The sequence below is a fragment of the Lemur catta genome, chromosome 1 (genome assembly GCF_020740605.2).
Source record: "Lemur catta isolate mLemCat1 chromosome 1, mLemCat1.pri, whole genome shotgun sequence".
NCBI lineage: Eukaryota > Metazoa > Chordata > Mammalia > Primates > Lemuridae > Lemur > Lemur catta.
This window is the reverse complement of record NC_059128.1, coordinates 200,034,015-200,051,936: the sequence shown is the minus strand read 5'-3', so window position 1 is coordinate 200,051,936 and position 17,922 is coordinate 200,034,015. Positions and strand designations below refer to the sequence as shown.

General features: G+C 34.5%; 1 protein-coding gene across 1 annotated transcript in view; it reads right to left on the bottom strand.

Annotated features, from left to right (window-relative positions):
- NLGN1 (neuroligin 1) overlaps window positions 1-17,922 on the bottom strand; it is an 819,119-nt gene that overhangs the window by 778,324 nt on the left and 22,873 nt on the right. The window contains exon 2 of the mRNA XM_045539689.1: window positions 12,314-12,382. The gene's annotated coding sequence lies outside the window, so the exon portion shown is untranslated. The remainder of the gene's footprint in view (window positions 1-12,313; window positions 12,383-17,922) is intronic.

Below are 17,922 nucleotides of genomic sequence, written 5' to 3'. Positions count from 1 at the left end.
TAACCACATGGTTGGCTAGAGTGTAAAACTCCCCTGGTGCTCAATAAAAGCGCTAACTGAATTTGGTACTCTGCCATCCTTTTAATTCAGAATCAAGGATTTCAGCCATGCACAAACAGTTCAATCTGTCTGATTGATTTCCTTACATCAAGACCCATATAGGTGTTAATTGCTTGGAGTTGACTGGGAGATGTATCTGACTTACTTATAATGGACCTCCCTGGTGCTCAATAATTTCTAGAGCAAACTCCTGTCCCTTCATACTCCTGTCTTTGTCTCTGATTCATCCTTGTGTGGGATACTGTCCAAATGTCTCTAAGGAAATGGCCTAAGTTTCTATCAAACCCATCCCTACAAGACTGTTGCAGAGTGGACAAACTGTGTTTTAGGTCTGAAGAGAGAGAATTTCCTGGATACTCTTTCCACTGTGAGTACATCAGAGTCAACTGAAGTTGGGACACTAGGTCTAATATCTAATAAGCCTCAGGGCTTATCCCTGAAAACATTTCTTTTATGGCCATGTAGACACCAAAAAATAGATTATAACCAAATTAAAATGTATTACCCTTTGCAGGCTCAACTTTTGTCTGGGCCAAGGAAATAGAAATTCTGGAATATAAACTGCATCTAACTTTTGGCCAATAATACAACTGCAAAGAATCCAATCAGTTGCTAATTCTACTGATTGGTACTTCTACATCTGCTTGTTCCCAGAAAACAATTGACAAAAAAGAACATGCCTTCAGTTCTTGAGCTCTTAGGTTGTATTCAGATCATAACATCCAGCATTTTAATAGTTCAATCTTAGATGGCTGATCTATTATAGAAAGAAGGGATGGCAAGTTTTGAAAAAAGGACAGAAAATAATAGTTTATTTTTAACTATTCCAGTTGTTTTTTTTTTTTTTATCATTTTATGTATGTCTTCTCTCCTCAACTAAACTGTAAGCTTCCTGAAGGCTTACAGTTTTCTGGAGGCCATGTTGGTAATATTAGCCAGGACACATGTTACCTCCTTTAATTTAATATTCTTTCTTTCTCTGGGTTAAGCCATCTTACAAGTATTTCACAAATAACTACAAATACCTGCAATACACCTTCACAAGTCAAAAGGGTAATTATAGCACATAAAAATTCTTACATGATTTATAAAAATACAAATTACAACTCTAAAATTTTGTAATCAGCACTTATTACCACAGTGCCTGGCCTACATGAGTAGCTCTCTAAATATGTGTTAATTAATATGCTAATTAATAAATATTTATTTTTAAAATTATTGTTTAGAGTATGTATCTCAGAATTCTCATAGCAAAAATATAATTCTGCATTGCCAAATTTCATCTACATATGTTATAAAAATAATTGATTCTCAAATACTTGGTTTTAAATAAAACCTCAAAATTTCTAATAACCATGATAACAGCTTTATAAATAAGGCTCCTGATTATAATTTCTTTTTAAAAAAATAAAAATATTTACTTGATACATTAAAAATGTGCCACTATAGTATTTAACTCCAAATTATTTAGAACTTGCTTCTCACGTAAACCTATTATAAGAACTCTCTTGAAATAGGTCTATGTATGAATTATGGCATAAAATTATTATAAATATATTTATGGTAATAGTTTTATTTTGCTTCTTTAAGTGCAACCAGACATTAATTTCCTTCAGATTATTTCAGAAACTGTTAAAAAATGTGAACACAAACATCTGTCATGATGTCCTATGATCGTTTTCAACAAGAAATAAAATATCTTGTGGGGGGGTGCAAAAAAAAAAAAAAAGAAAGAAAATATCTCATTGATCTATTATAGAAGCCAACTATTTGTCAATATCTGCTTAGTATAACAAACTCAATAACTAGAAATTTAGCATGTGTGGCCTCTGATCAACCAAACAAATGTCACTGAATTTATGCATTAGTTAAAAGAGAGCTGTCAGTCATTCCTTCCAAGTCTGTCTGTTGTGGAATTCATATGTGCATGTACGCACACAGGCATGTGAAAAAACTTGGGCATTTGTTTAATCCTCAACAAAATGGAAACAGAAAGTTAGAATTATCAGTGTTGCTAAATGAAAAGAAATGTTGAAATTTCTTCATGCACTCAGTAAATAAATGTATTTTAACTAACTGAGCTAAGCAATGAGCTGAGCATTAAGAATAAAATGATGAACAGAACAGATACTGCTGTAAGATCATGTAGTTTAGTCTAGTGGAGGAGATGGGCCGTGAGCTGAACATTAAGAATAAAATGTCCTCTTCCTTCCTGTTGACAGAGCTTGTCTCCCACCATGAAGGCTAAACATGCTAGATCCTTGCTTTATTAGCCTCCCTGCACTAGAGAATGGGTGGAGAATGTGCTCTAGTACTGGCCAATGGAGCTTTAGTGACATCTGCTAAGTCTTCTTAAAAGATTTTTCTTCCTTAATGAAATGTGAAACAGTGAAAAATAAACATGTCCTACGTGCAGACATAATCCTAAGAACTGCTGCAGCTGCCTTGTTCCCATTATATCTCTTAGCCTTTCTATCTTTCTATCTATTGATCTTTTATTGGTTCTGTTTTACTGGATAACCTTGACTAATACATTTTTATATGAATTTATATTTTATTTCTACTATAGAATGATAGGTCCATGACACCAGAAAAATAGTTGGCTTACTCATATCTGTACCCATAGTACCTAGAAAAAGTTTCCATGTTGCAAGCATTCAACAAAATATGACTTATATTTTCATATAGCAATAAGAAAATTTGAATGTGAAAGCTGGCAGGAAAATTGACAGAATTTATATCTGATAGCTTTTATTTTCTCTGTAAAGCAGAAAAAGAGGTCATCTGCTCACAGTAAGGGAAAGGATGGATAGATTAAATGTCTGCTAGAAGTAGAGAAGCTTTGAAATCCTCATTGCACAAACCAACAGACTAGAGAAGAGCTGCAAAACTGCCAGGTTCTGCTAAAGGCTCATCTGTAGTTGGTCAGTATGAATTTAACATATTCCCAGACTCCCCTGTTTTCTTATGTTCTCTAACAGTGTTCAGCTGCCCTGGTGCCAGCACAAAGAAAACCCTATTCGGTTCAACCCAGAATGCAGAAGGCTACTGATATGTAAAAAAGCACAATGGCTCCAAAGTTTTAGCAATCTGAAGACATTAAATGTGGAAGAAAACTATCCAACTGTAACCTCAGCAGGCTCTAAAACCATTAGTGTATTAGTGCAGTGGGTACCAATGGAGCTCACTGTATGGGAAGGGGAACATGCTCAGGAATTGCAGCCAGTGCAACCATTTACTAGTCACATGATCACTGGCAAATTACCTAATCTCTCCAAGTCGCAGGTTTTGCTTCTATAATTTGAAATATGTATGAAGAGTTGTTTTGAGTCTGGAAATTAAGCTTTAATTAACCTGGGAATGTTATACATACAGAACAGACCATTCTACTATAATACAAAAGCCATTGATTGACATGAAACCATGACAGGTCTTTACACAGTAAGTTTTTTATAAATATATATATTTCCTTGCATGTTGCATTTCTGAAGCATCAGAATAAAACACCAAATAAAATATTTTCTATAATGTTAGAGTACTATAAATATATATACATATATATATATATAACATTAATTATCTTAGCCTGATCCTGCAGTCTACAGTTACAACTATTTAGTCTTTGAGACCAGAGAGTAGCAAAAATAAACTAATATGGTAAGGGCATTTTCAAATTTTAACTTTTTTGAAAGTTAGAATTTTCTTCAAGGAATCAAGTGAAAGTAAAATAGAAAATCTATATTGTTTGGCTTTTGATTTTACTTCTACAAAATAACAAGAATCAGAAACGTAGTTTTGAAAGACCAAAATCCACACATTTGTCCTTAACAGTTGTAATTTCTAGAACATAAATCAACTATGGAAAAGTTGCCTTATCAAGATTGGAAGAAGAGATAGCAGAAGTAAAGGTGGAATAAATGTATACTGTCTTTGCATGAAATGACATCAAGTGGCTCGTTTAATTCAAGCAGAAGTCCCAGTTTTATCTCCCGTTTTATAGATATTAGAGCCTATCCATTTGGATGAGCAGCATTACCTGCTCTCCTTCTGTTATACAGTCAGGTAGCCACAGGAATCTGTCAGTCGTTTTCTCTAGGCATACAACATAAGATCAAATATGAAACAGATTTTATAATAACCTTAGAAAAGCAGACATTGAACATTTTGAAAAGATGTTTAAGTCAGAGTTTTCAAATTTCTATAATCTTAGTATTGTATTCTAGTAATATTGCCAAGAATTTTAGAAAGATGCCCAGTATGTGTGATAGTTTTCAAACTGTATTTTTTGCAGATTTTTTCAAGCTAAGATTATATATAGGTATCACCAAAAATGAAGTGGAGCAAAAATTATGAGCAAATTAATAATATAGTCTCAGTACAATATAATCTAGCTTATCATCCAAGAAAGTATGTTCACTGGTCAGTTAAGTGAGTCATTTATAGAATGACATGCTATCAATGAATAAGTATGGGTAAGTGTAAATTATCTATTTCAAAATTTCACTGCCTCAAAAGAATATGATCCCTTCTAGTTCTTTACAGCATTACAATTTTTAATACTTAATGGTTATGGGTTTAACTTGCATCACAGTCTTTCTACTGAGAAAATAAAATAATTCCAGCTTAACCATAATGTTTACATTTTTTCCTCCTAAAGCAGCAAAAATTCATAAATTTCCATGAAGGTAAACATTGCTTAAAGTTGAAAATTAAATATCCAAATTCCAAGACTGAAAGTAAATTTTAAAGATCTGCTATGGGCATTCTTATTGATACTGCAAATACAATATACATTATTTATTATTTCTTCCCTTTCTCATTAAATGCTTTCAAAAATAGAAAATAAAATTAGAAATATCTCAAGGCAACAGAAATCATAATTGATGAAGTTATGTAAAACGGTATTGAGAGCAAAGTGCAGTTTCAAAAACAGTTTTAATTCCAAAGAGTTTCAATTTATCCTTTTATGACTATATATATTATTAAAGGGAAAAAACTAAAATTCTGCATTCAATTTAATTCTTGTGTTTCTACTTTAAAATAGATGGCCAATTGCCTCCCTGGAAAGACTGATGATACAAATGTTTTATTATAGACACCACTGTCTTCAAACCACTCTGTCATTTCCTCTAAACTGGTTATATAGAGTTATATTTAAGCTTGCTGGTTTACTTAAGAAGGCATATATGTATAATTTGTGTGTATGTGTGTATCTTAGTTGTTTGACCAAGTCTCACTAAAATTAATTAGGCAGAAGTATAAATTTTAAAGTTTTATAACAACTACTAACCGCAGACAAGTTGTTAATATCCTTAAATTTAGGAACCCTAGGTTACTCATCTCCCATAATGCTTATCATGAAATGTTGCAAACCTTTGATTAATAGAATTAATAAAATACTTTTCATAAAATTAATTTGTTGCTTTAATGTAGTTTTGAAAATAACATTTTTTAATTGTTTCTAGCCTAATGTTAAGACGCAATAATTACTGAAAATACACTAAAAAAAACCAAAGATAAATTTAATCTTTCAATACATACATCCCTATACAGTCATTTATAGGTTAAATTTATAAAAACTAGTGTGTAGGAATCTCTTTTTCTTTGGAGAATACTACACATGTTGAATGTTACACATTATTTCTGGTTGGAGACAAAAAAAAATGCAACCTGCTTTATTAAAAGGAGAGACTAAACCAAGTTAACCCTATAATGAAAACAATTACAAAGATTTGATTTGAAATATTACAAGTAATTTTAAATGAAATATTCAATACATTTTAAATAAAACTATAATAACTCAATATTCTTCATACATATAAAATCCTATATAGTTTTTTAAAACATTAATATTTTCAATCTTTAGTGATTTCTAAGATCAAGGATAAATAGCAATATACTCAACATAAATAATTGCATGGGGGAAAGTGTGTGACAGAAGTAAGCTCCCAAATGTTGTTGGCATTTTTCCAACTTACAAGGAAACTTTAATTTCTCCAAATTTAAGTCAATTGCTATTTATACACATTTTCACATAACTGAAGTACAAGTGTCATGCTTTTGAAGTTAAAAGGGCTAATATGCCTTTGACTTTCTACAATAAAAAATTCTTGAGGTTTATTTCAAAATACTAAATTTAGATTAATACAGAAGGCATCCAGGAATTTATACCATGGCCAGGTTGTTTAACAGATTTAATGTACACTTCACATACAGGCATACCTCATTTTATAGCACTTCAATTTATGGCATTTTGCATACTGTGTTTTTTACAAATTCCAAGTCTGTGGCAACCCTGCATCAAGCAAGTCTATCAGGACAATTTTTCCAACAGCATGTGCTCACTTCATGTAGTAATTTTTGCAATATTTCCAACTTATTCACTATTATTATATCTGTTAGGGTCATATGTGATCTGCAATCTTTGATTTCACTACTGCAATTGTTTTGGGATGTCACAAACCGCACCTATATAAGATGGCAAACTTAATTAATAAATGTTATGTGTGCTCTGGCTGCTCCACTGACTGGCCATTCTCCCATCTCTCTCCTTCTCCTCCTGCCTTCCTACTCCCTGAGACACAACAATATTGAAATTAGTCCAGATAATAACTCCACAATGGCCTCTGGGTGTTCAAGTGAAAGGAGAGTTACACATCTCTCACTCTCAATCAATAGCTAGAAATCATCAAGATTAGTGAGGAAGGCATGTCAGAAGCCAAGATAGGCTGAAAGCTAAGCCTCTTGTGCCAAACAGTTAGCCAAGTTGTGAATGCAAAGAAAAATCTCTTGAAGGAAATTAAAAGTATTCCAGTGATCAAACAAATGATAAGAAAGTCAAACAGATTTATTGCTGATATGGAGAAAGTTTGAGTGGTCTGGATGGAAGACCAAACAAGCCACAACATTCCTTTAAGCCAAAGCTTAATTTACAGCAAGGCCCTAACTCTCTTCAATTCTATGAGGGCCTAGAGAGGTGGGGAAGCTGCAAGAGAAAAGTTTGAAGATAGCAGAGGTCAGCTCATGAGGTTGAAGGAAAGAAGCCATCTGCATAACATAAAGTGCAAGGTGAAGCAACTAGTGCTGATGTGGAAGCTGCAATAAGTTATCCAGAAGATCTAGCTAGGATCACTGATGAATGTGCCTACAATACACAACTGATTTTCCATGTAGATGAAACACCCTTCTATTGGAAGACGATGCCATGTAGGTATCTCCTAGATAGATAGCTAGAGAGGAGAAGATAATGTCTGGCTTCAAAGCTTCAAAAAAAATAGGCTGACTCTCTTGGTAAGCACCAATGCAGCTGGTGGACTTTGAGTTGAAACTAATGCTCACTTACCATGGGAAAATTCTAAGACCCTTAGGAATTATGCTAAATCTACTCTGCCTATGCTCTAGAAATGGAACAACAAGGCCTGGATCACAGCCATCTGTTTACAGCATGGTTTACTGTGGATAAAATGCTATCAAACAGCATTGCTTACTACAAAGAAATCTTTCCTGAAAGGAAGACTCAATCAATACAGCAAACTTCATTGTTGTCTTAATTTAAGAAATTCCGACAGCCACCCAAACTTCAGCAACCACCACTCTGATCAGTCAGCAGCCATCAACATTAAGGCAAGACTCTCCACCACTGAAGGCTCAGATGATCATTCATATTTTAGCAACAAATCATTTTTATTAATGTATGTACATACATTTTTAAAAAGACATACTGATGTTGCACACTAAGGAGACTACAATATGGTGTCAACATACCTTTTACAAAGATTCCTGTAACTCATTCTATTGCGATATTCACTTTATTGCAGTGGTCTGGAACCCAACTCGCAGTATCTCTGAGATATGCCTGTACATTACTGTGTAAGTGAATGGACAATGTTTTTAACAGTAAGAATTAAACCTCAGCTTCTGCAAATATGTGAGAGGAGTACATTTTTTCTTGAGTTTTCCATCTTGGGACACATATTTCATGGGAATAAAAGCATGAAGCATTTACTCGACCTCAAAGTAATTCCTCTGTATAGTTTCCTATATATTTCTTATTCAACACCCATTCATCCCTTGCATTAAATTTTACAAGTTTACAACTATTTCTTAATATAATATTAAAACTCAATAATGAGCCTCAACAGGTTTGGAAATTCGTTCTTCAGGCTTTAAATCAGTGCTTCCTAAACAGATGTTAAGAGAAAACTAAAGAATGTGTGATATGTGCTATTGGCAGCGGGGGCGGGGAGTGGAGATTCTTCCCTTGTGCAAATAAACTTTGTTGCCTAAGCATTAAATAGACTTCAACAAGTTTCTTTCTTTCCAGTTATTTTCAGTGGTTAAATATGCTAATACAGATTGTTAATATCCAAGAGGAGAATTTAATATGCAATATTTCCCAAGCATCGTTGACCACGGAAATCTTAGAAACATGACTATCTCTGACAAATTGTGTTTCTACTGAATAGAATTAGGAAAATACTGAAAACTTTCCAGATAGGTCTATTTTTGAGGAACTTTAGAAAAGAGAATTTTTAAAAAGTCCATACAGAAACTACGTTTTTTACTTTTCTCACTAACATATACCACTGTTCCATCTTCTTAAATTCAAGGAAGAAAAAGGAACATCCAGTGCCCATTAAACCCCTGAAGGCAATTGCATGTTCATCTTTCTCTCTACTGAATAATTCCAATGCCTTTAAGCTTTCTTCAGAAGTCTCATTTTTAAACTTGTGAGTCATTTTTAATACTCTCTAAATTGTCTACAGTTTTTCTATGACTTTCTTAATAATTTCAACCCTAAACTTTGAAAATAAGTATATACAAAAATAAGTAAAAGTTTTTCTTAATGATTCATAATTTTAACAGATATGAAGATCAGAATGATGTTAATTTGTATAAATAAGAACACTATATTACATACTGCTTAGGAAGGACCACATACTAGCTCTGTGATCCAGGACTAGTGACAGAGCTCAGAATCCAAGGAAAATTTTCACATAAAGCTGGCAAATCTTTTCATTTGGTTCTTTCCTTCATTGCTGTCAATTTTTTCCTTATATAATTTTCATAGGAAAGATAATATGTATAAGAATCAATTTTTCACCTTATTTAAACTTTATTTATATCTTAACGAGGAAATTGGATTTCTGCTATAGAAACTTTACTGTCCAAAACTTTTATGCATTCAGGATATAAGACTTTCTCCATTGTCAAATGAAAAGGGTTTTGATTTGGAAATATATTACAAAGGAAAAAAAACACTGTAAAAATGAAATTTGTCTCAAAATAACCAAATGAATAGGCTTATTCCTATTTTCTAAAGAGAAAAAATATATTCGTGTGCATCTGCTATAAACCTCAAATGAATGAATCCTTCAGGGCTAACCTCCATTTATATTAAATTTTCAGTGTTAAAAACAAAATCCCAAATACTAAACTTTATAATCTTTGGGGACTTAGCTATTTGGAACTCTGTTTAAGGTCTGAAATAAAGAGAGAAATAGGCTGTTAAATCATTAGTTGCTAGAAAATACAGATTTGATGGTAGAGGGGATGGTGGTAGTGGTTAAAGGGTGACTGATACTAGGGAAAGGAAGTTCCAGAGGGCAAAGAGGGCAGAGTAAGAAACAGCACGTGTGTGTGTGTGTGTGTGTGTGTGTGTGTGTGTGTGTGCACGTGTTGGGTGGACAGCAGGGGTGGTGAAAGCAAAGGCAGTAACAAAGGTAAAGCCAAGAGTGATAGTGGCAGGAATAGCAATGGAGGAAACAACAGTGGAAAATCTTGCATGATACTTGGCATATTTGTATTCTGGGGGCAGGATTTAAAGGAAATTAAAAGTGGGCATCCCAGTGAGAGGAAAGCAAGTCCACTAAACTAAACAAAGAGACAAGTCAGAGTAGGAAGAACCAGTACCAAGCCAAGTACCAGTCAATACAACTGGGATTAGAAGCAACATCATATCCACCACAGTTCAACAGCACGAGGAGCAAGCTAGCTGCATTAAGGGGTGCTGGACCAATTCCAATGCATGTTTTATTGCCGCTACAACTGTCTTTTACTAATGTTCCTGGAAAAGCTTCATCTTCCTTCATCCCACCTTAAAAGGCTTCTGACCACAGCAGGCGATAGGGTCCTCTCAGTAGGAGTGCAGGTGAGGGCAGTAGTTATGGCCATAATAGACACGGTGGTGTTGGGGTGGGTGGGTGGAGCCAGCAGCTGAAAAGCTGGCTGTGCTAATTAAGAAAGCAGGAGATAAAGAGCGGTGGGGAGCAACAGTTAAGCAATTTCCAACATAAGTACTTTCTTTTTCTTTTCAAAGCATAATAACTTTATTTTTGAACTGAATATAATTTTGAACAATTAAGTTATGGAGGCAAGTTTGTGTGCAAGGATATATTTTTAGGTTCTAAAATTATATTTCAATTGCATTTTACAAAGGATCATGCCTAAGGAGATCATGTCTTAGGTTTCTCAATCTTCCCAATCTTCTTTGGGTTTGTCACCTTATTTCTATATCCAAAAATGGAATTTTGATAGTCAAATGTTTTATGTAGTGCCTCTTATTGTTAGCTACATGGCTGTGTCAACCGTGCAGTGATCGGAATTCAATTCAAAAAGTTTTAATAAGGATGACTTACAGATCTGGGCAGGGTGAAAGAAAATAAGAAGGAATGTTGCAGCACTCAGAAAATAGCAACAGAAGGTAGTTATTACTGGCCTAAGGGCAAGAGGAAAAATGGGTGTTTCTTGAGTACAGTTAGAACTAGAAGCATGGATAAAGGAACACCCAATTAGGGGTTGTAGTCATAGAAGGATGTAGTCACTGCTAGAAATGATGGCCCAGAGCAGGAAAGAATGAGGGGGAAATAACCTGAACTCTCTCTCTCTCTTACTCTTTGTTCTCCTGCCATTGACTTGCATCTGTTCGATTTCAAAAAGAAGCCAGCTATCAAGGAAGTGTGGGTAGATGTAGCATATAGAGGTCAAAGTCGACCTCCTAGGGCATAGAACAAGAGAGAGAAGAGCAAAACATGGATCTGAGTGTGTTGGGTTACAGATAATAACCTGTGGCTATATCATAACATTAATGGGATAAGCAGTTAAACTATGCCTAGAAATTAACTCTCTTGGCCACAAATACAGAGTCATCTCCATATGGCTTCTATATTATAAAGTTCCCAAATCATAAGAGATAGGTCATGAATGGTAGGAAAGTCAGAGTTATTAAAACATGTTCCAGAACTCAGATGTGTGCCATTCATTATTTGCCAAAGAATGGGAGCCACTTCCAGAACAAACAGAAAATGTGTGCAGAGTAGCTAGTAGTCTAGCTACTCTGAAATAATTTTAATATTGGGAAATATATTCTAGATGTTTTCTTACTTGCATATTTGGATAATGAAGGTGAAAAATTGTTTTGCTTTTAATGCTGGTCATTTAAAACTCATTTCTTACTTTCTTAGCTAAGGCTAAATAATAATAATCATTTCTGTCTTTTTTCTCAGAAAATACTGGGTTTACTTAGTATTTGATAAGTTGATTTAAGAAAGGAATTTAAGACATGCTCTAATAATGCAGATCACGTGTTGTTTGATTTGGTTCTAGCTGTTGTAGGTTTGTCAGTTTGTTTCTTGGTATGGTTACAAAGAGCAGAGGGCCAGTTTGGTACCAGTGGTACTGTCTGGCCCAAAAGCCACTATTTCTTCCTCATAATATCCCTCTCTCATTAAAAATGATGTTTTCCTTCCTCCTTGACTAAATGCATGGCATAGACTTTTACTACAATTTCCCCTAAAAATGACTCTTTTTATTGAACTGATGATAAAATATCACAAAATAATGCCTCAGTGAACACAAGAGATGTTTACACATATCCCTACTATTAAAAGAGGATCAAACTTTATAACATAAAAACGTCATATATTCAAAGTAGAAATAACAGCTTAAAAGGGTAACGAAATTTTCAAAAATAAAATTAATTTTTCTATGGCAGGGGATGAGGGTAGAAGGAGGAAAAATGTGAGAAACAGTGGCTACATGCAGCACAGTTAGAGGACTATGGCAGCTTGTGAAAACTATACTGCATATAAAAAGTATTCAAATTGTTCAGCAAAAAAAATCGATGTAACAAAAGAGGTAAGTCATGACCATGGCAGATAGTTGGGAAACAGAATTGCTGTTTTCCATGGGAGCCTTTGCTGTTACTTTTCTAACACTTCAGTGATTGAAAGGAAATCAAACTGTGAGAACTTACTGCCACTCCAGTGAGCCCTGGGGGATTTGTCACAAATTTGGAACCTGAGTGGCCTCAAGCTTCACAGCTCTGGTCCTTAGAAGTGACAGAAAGCAAAGAGACCAACAGAGAAAGTATCGCATTAGTTACATGGAACTGAACACCTACATATTTTCAACCACTGGGTGAACTTCAGGCCACCTTTTTAGTTTTACATTAGATCAAATGACCAAAAAATTTTCTCTGAAACGTGTGCTATACTTAGGAGTTTCCAACAACAACCATTATTGTGTAGCTATTCACAGATAATTCTGAACTTACTTTTCCCTAGAGAAAGCTTCTTAAACACTGAAAATTGGATAAATAGCTACAAAATAGAGTGGCTTTACAATTCCTTTTAGGCTATTTTGTGTGGTATCATTTCAATACAAACTTCAGAAAGGATAGGAACATTCAAGAAACTTAGCTGTTGATCCTAAAGAGCTGGTGAACATCAAGCATAAAAGATGGTGAGCATCTCAATCTATATAATTCTGGAAGTAGATTATATAAAATGCAGTTGACTCCAACTATATGATGCCCTCTAGTCCCTGAATTCTGATAGCCTCACTGGAAAAGAATACTTCCACTTTTTGCACTTTGAACAAAAGTATACTAGTTGAAACATTTAAACATTGTCTCACTCTAAATCAGTGTTTCTTAAGTGAGGCCCATGAATTGCAATCTCCTGGAGTGTTTGATAAAATTCAATTTTCTATCGCCCATAACCAGGTAATTCATAACCATGTTAAAATTTGAAAACCACTGATACAAAGAGCTCAGGTATTATTTCAGAAACAAGAATATAAACATTACAATCTACTTTGCTGTTATGCTTTTGATACTTTTAGAAGATTTTTGGGAGAACAAATGAAAATTTGAGAGAAAAATATTTTAAGTAATTCAAGTATGTCTAAAAATTATCTAATATGAATCAAACATAATACATAGTTTTAATTTCATAATTCCCCACCCCATAGGACCCCCCCTTCTGGTTAAGAACTTTAGATTAAAGATGATTCCAGATTTCTGTGTAATCATGTGTTTTCCACTTCTACACTCTGGAAGAAAAAAAATGTAAACCTAAATATAAAGCAGTATTTTGGCTGATTCTTAAATATTTTTAAAAGTCTCTCACTATTATAAATTTCATAACTTTATATATTAAATCAAAATTAAATCTTAATACTAAACAATGAATTTTTAGGAACACTTTTATTTAAATAACTCATTGCCTGCAAATGCTAATTACACAACCCAAGCCAAAAGTTTCTCAACTACAAAAAACTATCAGTTTAAGAAAACTCCCATTAAGTATAAAATGATAGGAAAACTAATGTTTTAGGAAAAATCAGGTTAAATTCATATGAGGGGAGAGCAAAATGATCACTATTTGTAGATAAAATTATGATTCTTAAATTGAGAAATAATCAAATCTATATAGAAGAGCTCGAGGACTTCGTTGGTAATAAATTATACACTCAACATATAAATAAAAACTTATCTATGTACCACAAATAAAGAGAAAATAGGGGGAAAAAGGAAATATGTATAATACAAACAGAAATATAAATAGCTAGGAATCTAAGAAAGCTAATGACAAAAGTATAAATTTTACTGAGGGTCATAAAAGATCTGGCCCTCTTCCCTTCTGCTTTCTTTTTCCTTACTGAAGATTAGGTCAAAGTAATCGGGTAAGGCAGAATTAGGTAGGCATCCTCACTGGGAACAGTTTCAATCAATGATGGCCCGGAACAAGGGGTCTGAGCCTGAGCAGGGAGAGGAGGTGTCCAAAGAGGGGCAAGTCCAGACACAGGCTGTTAGAGCACAAACAGGATGAGGGGGGAGGTCCTGCAGGGGAGCAGCCCGATGAGGGCCGTCCAAGCCCAGGTGGGGTGGGGAGGACATCTATGCAGAGGAAGTGGCAGCAAGGGTAGATTGGTTCCATACAGGGCAATTGATCAAATAAGTAAATATCTTAAGAATAAGGAAAGCCATGTTTCTCGCAAATAGATTTTTTTTAAAAGATACAAATATAGAAAGAGAGAAAAACAGAATGTATGCTGTGGTGTTTGATTCAAATTTCAGGTATTGATGTAAATTTATTATTTTTAATAGATAAAATATAGAAATATAAAGAGATGCAAATGTGTACGAATATATATTGCCCAGCTCTGTCCACTAAGAGAGAGTCTGGTGCAGTGAGGCCCCAATAGTACTGAGAACACCTAGCACCCAGATCTTGGCATTCAATATCATTTTCCTCTAAAAGAAAACAGAGACTTCTAGAAGATACATAGGAAAAAAATCTAGATGACTTTGTGTTTGGCAATTACTTTTTAGGCATGACACCAAAGGTATAATTCATGAAATACCTAATTGATAAAGTGGATTGGATTAAAATTAAAAACATATGTTCTGCAAAAGACACTATTAAGAGAATGAGAAGATAAGCCACAGATTGGAAGAAAATATTTGCAAAAGACATATCTGACAAATGACTGCTATCCAAAATATACAAAGAATTCTTAAAACTCAACAACAAGAAAAAGAACAACCCAATTAAAAAAACAGGTCTTAATAAACTCACCAAGAAGTTTTGCACCAATAAGTGCAAATAATCATAGGAAAAGATGATCCACATCATATGTCATTAGAGAAATATAAATTAAAACAATAATTAGATACTTCAAACACACTTATTAGAATGGTTAAAGTCCAGAATGTTTACAATACCAAATGCTGTAGAACAAAAGGAACTTTCATCCACTGCTGGTGGGAATACGAAATGCTATAACCTCTTTGGAAGAGTTTAGTGGATTTTACAACATTAAACATACTTTTACCAAATGATCCAGCCATCACGCTTCTTAATATTTACCCGGAGGAAATGAAAATTTAGTCCACACAGAAATCTGCAAACAGATGTTTTATAGCAGCTTCATTCATAATTTCCAAAACTTGGAACCAACCAAGATGTTTTTCAGTGCGTAAATGAATTAATAAACCATGGTACATCCTGAATATTCTTTAGCACTGAAAGGAAATGAGCTATTAGGTAATGAAAAGACACAGATAAAACTTAAATGCATATTACTAAGTGAAATAATCCAATATGTTAATAAAATGGCTACATACTGTATGATTCCAAATATATAACATTTTTGAAAAGACAAAAAAAGATCACTGCTCACCAGGGGGATAGAATGGGAAGGGATGAGTAGGCAGAGTACAGAGGATTTTTAGGGCAGTGAAATTATTCTGTACGATACTATGATGGTGGCTAGATGTCATTATGTATTTGTCCAAACCCACAGAATGTAGAACACCAGCATTGACCCCTCAAATCTAGGTTCATTGATCATAACAATGTACAACTCTGGTATAGGATGCTGGTAATAGAGGAAGCTATATAGGTATGAGGGCAGAGTGTGTATGAGAAATCTCTGTACATTCCACTCAATTTTACTATAGACCTAAAACAGCTCTAAAAATTAAAGTTTATATGCCAAAAAGTTCATGCACAAAATCACTAAAATAGAAAAATGCTTACAGACACTGATTTAATCAGAGTCGTCAATGAAAGTTCCGGACAAATAAAACAACTATATATGTATAAAAAAGATTTCTCATATGATATATATATATATATATGCTAGATTTGATATAAAAAGTGTATAACTGAAAACAAATAATTAACTTCATATTTGCTCAGAACTTCTCTTTTTGCTAAAGTAACAAAATAAAGGGTAGATTTTTTAAAATAGGAAACAGAGGCTCCTGGAGAAATGACTGGTTCTAGGGTTGGATAAAGGAAAGCATGAGATGACCCTAAAATACCTTACTGTGCCAGAAAGCAAGGGAGTGCTCCAAGTATGATAAGGGCATGTTAAAAGACCACACAATCCACTCTAAGGTGCTTCTACTAGTCAAATAGGAGAAAAATTGAGCATGAAAAATAAAATGATAATAATAAATTGTGACTCACTAAATAAAATAAAATATCATGAATACAGAAATAGGACAAATGAACCTCTCTGGCTGCAATGCCCCTCCCTCAAACTGCCAGGCACTATGCAGAAAAGTCCTCCAGGACTCATGGTTTTTACACTGGAAAAGTGAGATCAAGACAGAATCAGTTTCCCCACCATGTTGGCTTCCTTTGCAAGAAAACCATTCCTGCACCAACCCATGGGAAGCATCACAAATGCCTATAAAGTGGAAGCTCCTGAGGGCAGATAGAGACAAACAGTGAGGGTGAGGTTAGCAACAGCCAGTGTTCAAAACTCAGTGGCTGCTCTTCATCTCAGCCAAAGGAGACACCAAATCACAGAGGCTGTTCAGTAGCAGCACACACTGTATAGGAGGCATGCCTAATGGGTCCACTGGGCATGGCCCCTAGCCATCCTCCCCACACAGCTGAGATACCCCTTTTAAAAAGATTCCCCCAATCCCAATCTGGGACAGCAAGCACTCCAAATTTTTTGCAAGACTCGTGGCAAACCTGGGTTTAGGTTGCCATCTAGTGCCAAAAAAGAGGCAGTGATCTTGAGCTAAAAGCATGCTACGTGCACTGGACCTCTAGACAGACATATTCTAGAAAGACTAAACCAAGCCAGGCAGCAAAGACTGGAATAAATAACTAAGCCTTCAGTTTGAACACACGGATTAATGTTCATAAGAAACAAGAGCAAACAGGGAAACATGACCTCCCCAAATGGACAAAAAAGGAGTTGGTGATTGACCCTAAGAAGGTGGCAATGTATTAGCTCTTAGAACAAGAATTCAAACAGCAGTTTTGAGGATACTTGATAAACTCCAAGATAATACAGAAAATCAATCCAGAAATTTAACATAAATTGAAATAATAAAAAAATAAAACAGAAATCCTGGAGTTGAGAAATAAAATGGCTGAACTGGAAAATACATTAGGAAGTCTCAACAGCAGAATTGATCAGGTAGAAGAAACAATCAGTGAGCTCAAATACAGGCTATTTGAAAATATACAGCCAGAGGGGCAAAAAGGAAAGGAAAAAGAATGAAAAGGAACAAAGAACACTAACAAGATCTAGAGGATAACCTTAAAAGAGCAAATCTAAGAGTCATTGACCTACAAGAGGGAGTAGAAAAAGAGCAAGAGGCAGAAAGTGTATTCAATAAAATAATAACAGAAAACTTTCTAAATCTAAAAAAATATAAATATTAATATGTAGGCACCAGAAAGTCAAAGATCACCAACCGAAGTAAAACTATCCAGAGGTGTAAAACAATCAAACTCTCAAAGGTAGAGGATAAAGAGAGTTGATTCCAGAGCTTTGTAATTGTGAATTGTGCTGCAATAAACATTTGAGTGCAGGTATCTTTTTGATAAAATTACTTCTTTTCCTTTGGGTAGATACACAGTAGTGGGATTGCTGGATCAGATCTAGTATCAACCCAAGTGCCCATCAATTCATGAGTCGATTAACAAAATGCGGTGTGTGTATACCAGAGAGTACTACTCAGCCATAGAAAAGGATGAATTAATGCCTTTTGCAGCAATTTGAAAAGAATTGGAAACCATTATCCTAAGAGGAGTATCTCAAGAATGG